The sequence below is a fragment of the Pectinophora gossypiella genome, chromosome Z (assembly GCF_024362695.1).
Source record: "Pectinophora gossypiella chromosome Z, ilPecGoss1.1, whole genome shotgun sequence".
In the NCBI taxonomy this organism is placed as follows: domain Eukaryota; kingdom Metazoa; phylum Arthropoda; class Insecta; order Lepidoptera; family Gelechiidae; genus Pectinophora; species Pectinophora gossypiella.
Genome location: NC_065433.1, coordinates 15,159,188 through 15,171,809, shown reverse-complemented (window position 1 = coordinate 15,171,809; position 12,622 = coordinate 15,159,188). Strand labels below are relative to the sequence as shown.

Here is a 12,622-nt window from a genome sequence, read left to right as displayed (position 1 = left end):
GGAGTCTTGACTTAAGACCCTCAGTTAATAATCAGTGTTCAGCAATTTTTGTTTTAATGTATGTATTTTTTGATTATTTTTATTTGTAGAATTTGTTAAACAATTAGATAAAACTTTATTACTTAAAGTTACTTTGATATGGTCGCGGTGTACTAGTAGAGTTCGCAAAGCATTAGCTCACCTAGCAGCCACGTATAGAAACGAGTTGTAAACAGTATTAAGTTTAACTACGGCCGGTTGTTGTTGTTGCGTCTAAAGGAAGAAGAAAATCTTTTATTTTTAACCACTGAACTACCATTTTAGGATAAATAAATCTTTATATTATTCCGAGGTCATGCATGTAACTTTATATTCTTATTATTTAAGTAGTACTTTTTCACGTAGAAGTATATTTTTCTTGTGAATATAAACATCAAAACCCTGAGCTGAGTTGGTGGGAGTAACTAAATTGAAATGGCAAGATTCCTTTTTAAATAAAAATAATGACAAAGAATTTAAATGGAAAATAGATATTGCAGTTCCTAGATCTCGTACCCGCTGCCCGTCCCGCCTTCTCTAGTCATATGACTATTTCTCAGTAATCATAACACAACGGATTTTATTTAGGTCTGTTCAGTTTATTTCCTCACAGAAATAATCAATCTATCGATCCACCTTGCACACTTCTTTCGCCTCATGTAAAATTCATAATTCACGTCATGCTTATACCGCATAGATATACTTACCGAAGTACAATAGAGTTTTATTGTTTGAAAAGAAATGATTTTATGATACATTCCCTATGAATTGGGAACATTCATTTGGGAACGTTCCTAGCAGTAGAAAGGCGCAAAATATATTTAAAAGGAGCTTTACGAGTATTACCTATCCTGTAGGCAGATAAGAACAGAGTACAAGAAAGAACAATTTGGAAAGGAAAAGCTGCCAGTGTCCTTACTATTAAAAAGTTTTTACAACGGGAATATTCCCACTTTGGGAACATTTCCGGAAACGGCACATCACTGGTAAGGCTATAAATTCAAAGTAAAAGTATTCACCCATATATGGACCTGGTCTTGTTATAAACGCAATGAAAGCTAAACTCGTCCTTAATTTAATTATACGTATGCGAAACTGGTATAAAGCTCCAGGTTGATATAAAATACGTGCTCCTTAGTAATCAGTAAAATAGTAACAAAGACGGGAGTTTCACAATAGACAGTGAGCTGAACTGCGTTCGCTGAATATTAAAATGACTTCAAGCTAAAAAGAACATTATTGAAGAAGGAAATCTAATGAGCAATTCTCTATAATAAAGCACACTTCAGTGGAATTACTTTGAAATTGTGTCAGTGCCTACAATTTTATTCTTTATTATTTTATTGTTTCCAAATGTGATATTTGAAGTGTTATAAACATTTATCTTCCGTAAACACCGCAATCATTTTTCACCGCGAAAAGTAAAATTATAATGTAAAGATACTTAAATAAATTATCATGTATTTCAGCCTTGGTTGGTCGGTCCACAGAAAGGATGCTAAATAACAAAACGCAGGTTCGTTAATTACGAAGCAGCAAAGTGGCAACATCGCACGAAGCTCAGCGTTTGATATTGTAATTTTAATGTAATCAAAATAATTCATAATTGAATGCTGCAAGGTGAGACAAGAGAAGTGTGACAACGAATTTGTAAATTTTTGGAAGAATTTTTCCAGTAACCTGTAATGACCGAACAGTATATATCCATCCATATAGAAGTCGGTTCAAACTTTATTCCTCGTTCCAATTATCAAAGATAAACTTGTCGAAGGTCTCATATCATGAAAAACAAACAGATCACGTTGCACTTTGATTCAGTAAAGCTGAGATGATACTAATAATAATTAAGCTACGCTTCATAGTTGTCTGGAAAAGTCAACATTCTGGACACGCGAGTTAACTTCAGCGTACGAGGTTATGCATAATGTGATTCATATCATAACCCCACTAGTCTTAGAGCTGATTTAATTATTTACAATTACTACTACATCATAAGAGAAGCCTAGTTGGTCCAGTGGTAACACGCGCCTTGCATTTATGATATTCCAAAATCGGGTCCCAAACGGATCAATGTGTCGTCATAACACCGCAGTCAAAACATCGTTTGATCTACTAACGATTTTTTTTTGTGTTTTCAGTTACGTATCCTACGTAGGCGTAACTATGCAACCCACATTTACGATAAACCTTCGGTTGAATGAGTAGGCGTGTGTGGGTAGAAAATATATGCTTATTAAATTACAATATTACAAACATAAGTGCGTATGCTGTGTGCGAGAAGACTATAAAACATATTGTTTTGTATCACAATGACTAAGCTGCTCGCTAAGCATTGGTACTAAGTAGTTACGACAGTAGAGTCACTGGAGGCCAACAATCATAAAAATTAAATAGTAGGTTATTGTTTATGGTACATTTCTTTAACTCCAAAATAAACTTCGTACATTTAATGGTATTGTAAGCCTTGTAATCTGTGAGAATACGTGATAAAATAGTCATTTCAATACCTACTATTCTGAAATATAGTATACAAATATTTAAAGGCTATAAAGGCCACATCGATGCAATTCATCTAAAAAGCAATGTTGCGCTTTGAAATTTGGGTATATAAAAATAATCTTCCTAAAAAAATTAATAAGTAGCCTTTTTAACCCTTTGTAAGACTTTTATATGTATATACATGTATTGTGAATGTGCATCACGCTGTGTATAAATAACAAATACATTAAATGGAAGTAGGTACATTAAAAAAATCCATTTAGTAAAGTTTCAGTAGTAATTAAAGAAGTTAATTGATTTCGTAGTTAGTTCGACAAGATGCTTTAAAAGTCGGGTAATTTTATAAGTACTTTGGTCCAAACTGTAGTTCATGTTGGTTAAAGAGATATATTGTACCGAGTATCATAGTGTGAACCACTTCATGCCATAATACTAAAGTTCTATTGTAGGTATATGATTAATGTAACGAAATTATATACGTGGTAGCCTGACAGCATTATTGTAGCATGCGACTATTACAAGGTACAGCCAATAGATACAGGCACTGATAACCGACATTTTACAATATTGATCGACATCAATATTGAATAAACATTGGCTTTCGTGCCTGATACTTTATTAGAAAATATACATACATACATAAACTCACGCCTATTTCCCACCGTGGTAAGCAGAGACTATGGAATTCCATTTGCTTCGATCATGATACGCGTCTCTTGCTTCCTCCACATTCATCAATCGTTAAATACGCGCACGACGATTCAGAGTAGATCGTACAGAATCTTTTCTAAGGACATGTCAAATTTGATCAATGTAGGTCTTCCTCTACCAACTCTACAACACACCTACGCTTTATATTCTGCTTTCGTAATCATATCATATTTTGTTAGAAAGGCTACGACTACAAAAAATCTTCAATGTTACGTTATTAAGTTTAAAAACGACGTAAGATTTAGGCAATACAATCTGAACAAAAGTTTATTATGTACGTATGTATTTTGATAGAGCAGACAGTATTTTATATTTGCCTGTGGTCGAGGTGCTTATGTTGGAACACCTCTTTTTTAAGTGCAGTATGTGGTTGGGCGGAAGCCAACTGACATTCCCAGGTACTTGTGACTCGTCTGCAAAAAACTTCAACTTGTTTTGTAACGACTAAAACTGCGTGGGGCAGTTGTTACCATAGATGTTGTCTTATAATGAGATATTAGTTTCCCAGGGCGTGGAATGAGGCACCAAACTCAGAGAATAGGGGGAGAATATGATTAAAAATGTTGGGCGCCATAGAGAAGATCCCCTCCTATTGCAAACAAAGCCAAGGTGTTGGAAATAATAAAGATTTCACTTTTAACAATGGTATAATTGGTTCAACAATTTCACAATAAAACAATATGAAGTCAGTCGGTTACAAAACATCCTAATGTAAATTAAGAAACAAATCTTTTACTATAACATGGTATCTTAACTTAGTATTATTCCTAAACAACTAGGTTTTATCCCTATGAGGATAAGTAAAGTGTCAGGACGGCAGGTCCTGACAAAAGGCATGGAGTATATATTGAGGATAAATACTCCATGTATTAGCAGAATAACACCTTGAGAGAATGGCACTATCCATAATAAGTTAAATTAACCTTGAATAAGAGATATCCAGATGGTATCCAGAGGTTGTAACACCCAAATTGGAATTACATTAATGACCGCAGCAGGAACTGTCCCTGACGGCAAAAGCAGACCATGAACACCAATGGTAGTCATGGCTGGGGAACCAGACCCTGAAGGAAGACCTTGAAGTTGATTTTTGAAGTTAGACTTTATTCATTCTAGTTGAACTTTGACACTGGACTCTGCCGGTGTACTTTGACCCCTGTAACAAAATGACATGTTACAGCTCTGTCAACCCCGTTACGACGCGGAATTAAAGGTAAAAACACTCACCACATCACGTGGGACGATATTATAACAGCATTCCCCCTAGTCGATGGACTAAACCATTGTTTTTATACTGAAAGAAAGAACGTGAGGTTAGGTCATTGTCATGAACATTATGTAGCTCATAATTGCCAACGTTCCACGATAATAACCATCAAAACACTCACCAGAAGACTTCACCATCCTTTCCTCATAATATATGTGGCTTATACACCACTTTAAAGAAATAATCGCGACGGGACTAAATTGCCATCGTCATCGCGTAAACGAAATGTCAAACGAACATAACTTTTTCCCGGCGCGTAGGCACACACCTGTATGCCATACAGCCAAGTGGGAAGTGTAAAAAAAAACGTGTTACAGTTCCGTTTTAGTTGAGGAAGAAAAATTTTATTTAAAAATTTAAAATTTTTAAATAAAATTTTTCGCTACACTCTAGTAACGAAAGAGAAATAACAAGCGACTCCAGATGAGTTAACTTGTTATGAACGTACATTTACCTTACAAAGGTAAAAGAATGGAAAGAAACAAACATGATCACCATGTATCAAACTTAAAAACACATCTCATGTAGCCCAAGGGGAAAAGATTAGTACATTCCGCACTAGCCTCGTGCTTACCTGAGTTAAAATTTGGGATTCTCCCAAGAAAACACATTGCACATAGGCAACATATGTTTGAAACAAATCAAAGAAACACCCTGGTGGTGTCAGACGACAACTCTAAGACTTAAATCTAACACTGCTTAACCTTAAATAAACATACAAATATCTTGAACATAGTCAAGTTAAAGGAAGACCTACCTAACTTTTAAATTTAAAATAACAGACTAAACCTTATGCATACGTTTTACTTAGTCATGGCAAAGGAAAACCTACCTAACTTTTAAATTTAAAATAATAGACTAAACCTTATGCATACGTTATACTTAGTCATGGCAAAGGAACACCTACCTAACTTTTAAATTTAAAATAATAGACTAAACCTTATGCATACGTTATACTTAGTCATGGCCATGACACTAAACTTATTCCAAGTAAAAACTACTTAAGTACTTAAAAAACTTAATCTATCTTCTTTTTATATATAAGAGTGAATATCCTTGGCGTCATTTGGGTGACAATCAAACACACACCAAATGCATAAACAAGGCCTACGGATATTACTCGAACGAGGGAAACCTCATCAAATGGATCACCTTCCTATAGGGATGACCACTTAACAGGTAATGTCCTTAGAACACAACCTTGAAAGTGAGAGAAGACCTAAACTTCCTCACTAGGACCTCGAACAACAAGATCTTTAATGTGGAAGGAACCCAAAGGTTTACCTTCTAAGGTTTTCAATGAATAAACTACATTACCTAGCTTTTTATGCACTACACATTTTTCAAACTTAGGGGCTAGTTTAGCAGAAAAGTGCTTGGGAGCGCTGGACAAAGGAAAACATCTTTTATAAATAATTTGACCTTCCCGCAATTCCAAAGGACGCTTCCTAAGATTATAATATTTTACATTGTGTTGATATGCCTTTTTAAGGTGACATTCAACTTTATTGAAGACTTCCGCCATACGGGGCAACCGAGAAGCAAAAGTTTGGGTATCTACTACTATGGTAGACCCATCACAAGGTGAAGAATCTTTTGTATAAGTAGCACCATCGATGACCATCTCTCTACCATGATTTAGATAAAAGGCAGTATATTTTGTACTTTCGTGGACCGAAGTATTGAGCGCACACCGGATTTCCTGAATGTTCTGATCCCATTTACGATGATCAGAACGCACGAGGGAAGCAATGGCACGAACAATATCACGATTCACGCGTTCAGTTTGATTACACTGAGGATGGTATCGAGGATTATAGAATATATGAGGTACTCCGAAAGAAGTTAAAGAATCTCTAAATTCTTTAGAAGTGAATTGAGGACCGTTGTCGGTATACAGGATACGACATACGCCATGAACTAGAAAAACATGTTTCTCAAGACATTTCACAATGGCCTTAGAAGTTGCACTACGCAAAGGAAATAAAAGAACATACTTACTGAAATAATCAGAGACCACGAATAAGTATTGATTGCGAGAATAAGAAGAAGGGAAAGGACCTAATATATCGCATGATATAGCCTCCCAAGGTTTAGTAACTTGACGGGGGTTACCCATCAGACCAGGCCTAGCAGTATTGACCGGCTTGTATGAACGACATACCTCACAATTGTCAACATATGATTTTACATCTTTAAATAAGGAAGGCCAGAAATATATGGAAGAAATTTTCTTGTGGGTCTTAGCCACACCGAAATGACCGGAAGAAGGCTCATCATGATATTTTCGAAGAACTTCTACATATTTTTCACGGGGAACAACGATTTTCCAATCGTGTTGAGAAATAAGATGATATTTATTTTTAGATAAACGACATAGTTTACCATTTACTACCGAGAAATTAGGATAACGACGAGGATTTTTAGTACAACCGTTAAAGACTTTAATATACCAAGGATCAGAAATAGTGTAGGGATCAATTTCAATTGAGTCAATCTTGATTCTAGACAAAGCATCAGGTATCACATGTTCTTTACCTTTCCTGTGAATTATATCAAAATCGAACTGACTCAAACGACATGCCCATCTATTTAGACGACCACTCGGATTACTAAGATTCTGAAACCATTGCAACGAGGCATGATCGGTTATAATATAACATTTGCTACCCTCAACATAAGGACGGTATAACTCCAGAGAATAAATCACAGCTAACAGTTCTCTTTCTGTCGCTGAGTAATTGATTTCTTGGGCGTTTAATATTCTGCTACAATAAGCGATAGGGTGATCAATACCATCGACCCTTTGAGTTAAAACAGCACCAATAGCAAACGAGGAAGCATCCGTATGGATGTAAAATGGCTGAGAGAAATCAGGACATTGTAGAATAGGTGACGAGATAAGAGCAGATTTAAGTTGGGTGAAAGCTTCTTCAGCTTCCGGAGACCATGTAAAAGGTACCTTCTTACTAGTAAGTCGAGACAAAGGTCTAGCAACATGAGAGAAATTTTGGATAAAACGACGGTACCAACCCGCCATTCCCAAGAAACGTTTAACTGACTTCGCGTCAGTTGGCGTTGGAAAATTTGCAATAACATCTACTTTAGAAGGATCGGTCCTAAGACCATATCGATCAACTACGAAACCGAGATATTTAAGTTCTGATCGGCAGAAAAATGACTTTTTCACGTTAATAGTGAGATTAGCGAATCTTAGTTTTTCATAGACCGCTTTTAGAATTTTCACGTGTTCTTCAAAAGAACTGGTACAGATAATGATGTCGTCAATGAAACAAAACACTTTGTTATCAAATTGAGAGGAGAAAAGATTATCCATTAGCCTTTGCATAGTAGCGGAGGCTCCTACAAGACCAAAACACATGACCTTGTAATGAAATAGCCCACGGCCAGGAACCGTGAAAGCAGTTTTCTCTTTCGAAGAGGTAGAGAGAGGAATCTGATGATACGCAGCACTCAAGTCAAGAGAAGTCAAGTATTTAGCATCGCGAAGATTGTCCATAATATAATTAATATATGGCAGTGGATAGGCATCAGGTTTTGACACTGAATTTAACCTTCTACTATCTAAACACAGACGAATTTCACCATTGGCTTTAGGTACCATGGTTACTGGAGAATTCCAAGGAGAGAAAGATGGTTCAACAATATCATGTTGGAGCATTCGGTTTAACTCGCCGTCTAGAAGTTTAAGTTTTTCAGGACTAATACGATAATATTTTTGTTTTATGGGTTTCGCATCACCTGTTTCTATAACATGTTCTATTAAATGAGTACGACCCAGGCCGACTAACTCTGAATCAATATTAGAGAAAAGTTGTTTAACATTATCAATTTCTTGTTTTTGAAAATCCGAAAGAGAATCTAAATTGCGCAAGCCATTTTCTTTGACACTTGCTACATTGTATAAATCGACAGGCTCTATTGCAGGTAGACACGCCAGAACTTCTGGGGCTAAGTTAAATGATTTCCAGAAATTAATTCCGAAATGTAATGGAAGTTTGATTTCGGGTTGAATGTAAAATTGAATGAGCTTAACCTCATTGTTATATTCAATAGGAATATCCATGTAAAATTGGCAAATGTATTCGTGACCACTCGCCACTTTCAAAAATACAGGGGACTTTAAATTACACAATGGGATACCAAGATTTTTAAAGAATTTATGAGCATTGTTTCCTAAAATAGAACAAGCGGCTCCACAGTCGAGTAAACCAGAAATTTTAATACCATAGACTTTAACAGTTAAATAAGGGCGAAAGTCTTTAGAATTAGGATTAAATATCGCCTCCCTGCAGGATTCAGATCCCAGAGAGACTAAGCAATCTAGTTTTTTGAATTAGAATGAGAATTACAATTTGGGCAAAGAGGAGTCTTTACCCCCTTCTTACCACATTTAAAACAAACTACTTCCTTAGATGCATTACACCGATTAGTGGAATGATTCGTTCCACCACAGCGAAAGCAAGTCGAAGAACGAATAACAGAAGCGACAGGAATATTTTTAGAAAAATCCCTAGAGGATTTAGGTTTGCATTTAAAGTTGAAATCCGGAGCTACGGAATTTTTAGAGAAATTTGGTTCTATAAAGTTGTCAATCCTATGTTTTGACAATTCCAAACGTTTACCTATCTGTTGTAATTGTTGGATGGTAGTGACATCAATCATCCGAATTTCCCTACTATATTCAGGACGAATATTCCGCAAGATGATGTCGAGTTTATCGCTTTCAGAAAGCTCTTTACTCAAACGAGACATCATACCTAGTATGATGGACAAATATATGACAATGGATTCATCCTTTGCTTGTGTTCGCGAACGAATCTCTTCAAGAAGACGAAAGTCGTAGTCAGGTAAATCAAAATCTGATTTCAAAGCAGAAACCAGTTCACTATAGTTAGAAAAACGACATTTATTGGCGCGGTACCAGCATAAAGCGGGACCATCCACCAAGTCAGTAAAACCAGTGTAAATATCATCAACAAGAATGTTCCGTGCCGAACACAGCTCCTCCAAACGAGCCAGGAAAACGCGAACACAGGAATCACCCTTAAATTTCAAATTCAACGAGTTGAGGTTATATTTCTTTTCATGAGAAATAATAGTTTTATATTTGTTAATACACGACGGACGGTTTAATTCATGCTCGGAATCTGAAGATGAATCCGAAGTGATATCATTATTAGCCAATGATAACAATAAAGAAGTTTTCAATTTTTCAAGGTCATCGGCCGGACGTTCTATGCGAGACAACCGCAAAAGCAAATACTGAGCACGGCCTAGAATACGCTGATGGGCCGAAGGAGATTTGTCAGGACTTGATAAACAAGCGATGATTTCATTTATTTTTAATGTTAAAGTTTTATGTTCATCATCAATATCACTCTCAAAACCCTCAGATGGTACAACTATACTGCCGCGACGGGCTTGTTTACAAGTTTGTCTAAATAATTTTCGTAATTGCTCAACAGTATTATCCCGGTCAACCTTTACATTCCGAATAGAAAGTTCATAAATAAGTTCATCTTTCAACAAGAAGTTAATATTAGCATTGAATTCCGCCATTCTGAGTAAACAAAGTAAGAACAGAATATCAGATAAGTGAAGAAGAACTATGGTTACGACACTAATGTATGTGAATACAGTTATAGTACTCTAAGTACTAACAAAATGTAATGAAGAAAAAAAAAATTATAAGTAACACCCCTATAGGGTACTTATCTACATGCTACTATGGTCCTATGTATCAAATTTATGAATACTATGTTCCTATGTAACCACTAACAAATAAAATAAGATAAAAACCCACAGTCTATTACTATGTCTATGTAAAAACTTCTATGTGCTCTGAGTCACTATGTTTATAATTGTATAAATTACTAGAAAAGGAAATTGTGTCACTATAGTCCTATGTGATATTAAAAGTATATGACTATGGCCCTATGTAAACTAACTCAGCTTAAAATAAGAAAAAGAAATCTGAGAGATACTATGGTCCTGTCAATAAAATTATCACTATGTCCCTATGCAACAACAACTGGAGATATGCTAAATTTCAAGTTTACATACCTACTTATAAGTAGAAAAGTAAAGTCATAAATGTGTACCTATTAAAAGAAAACACACCCTATTTGCTATAAAGTTACACCATGTGCTTATAACTAGGTTATGTTACAAAGAACAAAGAAAGTGAAATACCTACTAATTTCCAACCTTGCTTTTCTGAGCCCCACGTTGGGCGCCACTGTAACGACTAAAACTGCGTGGGGCAGTTGTTACCATAGATGTTGTCTTATAATGAGATATTAGTTTCCCAGGGCGTGGAATGAGGCACCAAACTCAGAGAATAGGGGGAGAATATGATTAAAAATGTTGGGCGCCATAGAGAAGATCCCCTCCTATTGCAAACAAAGCCAAGGTGTTGGAAATAATAAAGATTTCACTTTTAACAATGGTATAATTGGTTCAACAATTTCACAATAAAACAATATGAAGTCAGTCGGTTACAAAACATCCTAATGTAAATTAAGAAACAAATCTTTTACTATAACATGGTATCTTAACTTAGTATTATTCCTAAACAACTAGGTTTTATCCCTATGAGGATAAGTAAAGTGTCAGGACGGCAGGTCCTGACAAAAGGCATGGAGTATATATTGAGGATAAATACTCCATGTATTAGCAGAATAACACCTTGAGAGAATGGCACTATCCATAATAAGTTAAATTAACCTTGAATAAGAGATATCCAGATGGTATCCAGAGGTTGTAACACCCAAATTGGAATTACATTAATGACCGCAGCAGGAACTGTCCCTGACGGCAAAAGCAGACCATGAACACCAATGGTAGTCATGGCTGGGGAACCAGACCCTGAAGGAAGACCTTGAAGTTGATTTTTGAAGTTAGACTTTATTCATTCTAGTTGAACTTTGACACTGGACTCTGCCGGTGTACTTTGACCCCTGTAACAAAATGACATGTTACAGCTCTGTCAACCCCGTTACGACGCGGAATTAAAGGTAAAAACACTCACCACATCACGTGGGACGATATTATAACAGCATTCCCCCTAGTCGATGGACTAAACCATTGTTTTTATACTGAAAGAAAGAACGTGAGGTTAGGTCATTGTCATGAACATTATGTAGCTCATAATTGCCAACGTTCCACGATAATAACCATCAAAACACTCACCAGAAGACTTCACCATCCTTTCCTCATAATATATGTGGCTTATACACCACTTTAAAGAAATAATCGCGACGGGACTAAATTGCCATCGTCATCGCGTAAACGAAATGTCAAACGAACATAACTTTTTCCCGGCGCGTAGGCACACACCTGTATGCCATACAGCCAAGTGGGAAGTGTAAAAAAAAACGTGTTACAGTTTTTAACTCGGTAACGAAGTGCAACCGGCGCGGCGGCGGCGGCGTACTGTTGATTGAGTTATCAGTGATCTATACTTTTACATTTCGTTTACCACCAAATTACTATTGAGTGCATTTCCTCTCTGCGAAATTAGGTCGATCAAATAAAACAGGCTTTACAACCAGTATTCACAGGTTCAACACGTGTGGGGTATCCTTTTCAATATTCTTGAGATCTCGTCTCACGTCTCCCTTGCTTCAATGAATGTAAGGGGCTGATTCAGACTAAGCGTGTCCCAGATCCGAGCTATTCCAATATACCTACCACCCTCTACATTCTGCGTGTAAATCAGTACACGTACACTCTTGTTTCTATTGAAAAAGCTGGTAGATTTCCTACAATGGGAATATTACTAAGACTTTTGGAATGATAAATGAGAAAAATGTAATGAGCATTACTGCAACAGTAACGGCAGTGTAGACAGAGCAGATAAAGACCAAAGCGATGGTTGGTAATCCGAGCGAAGCGGAAGGACTTGACGGATCAAAATTGGGTAGTTTCCTAGGTCAAAGAAAAATTATGAAATTCTGATTACTAAATATAGACAGATCTAAAGGTGACAAAAAACGTTTTCCTTTTTCTATTTAACTTATTTATGAATTTTAATAAAGAAAAGTGTAATAATAAGTGCAAAATTTTCTATGACGTCGTCGATGGCTTTTTCCTACAAATTCT

The 12,622-nt window shown here is 36.2% G+C and overlaps 1 protein-coding gene across 4 annotated transcripts in view; it reads right to left on the bottom strand.

Annotated features, from left to right (window-relative positions):
* The window catches only part of LOC126379783 (protein NDRG3-like), a 67,321-nt gene that overhangs the window by 34,157 nt on the left and 20,542 nt on the right, over positions 1–12,622 (bottom strand). The window lies entirely within an intron of this gene.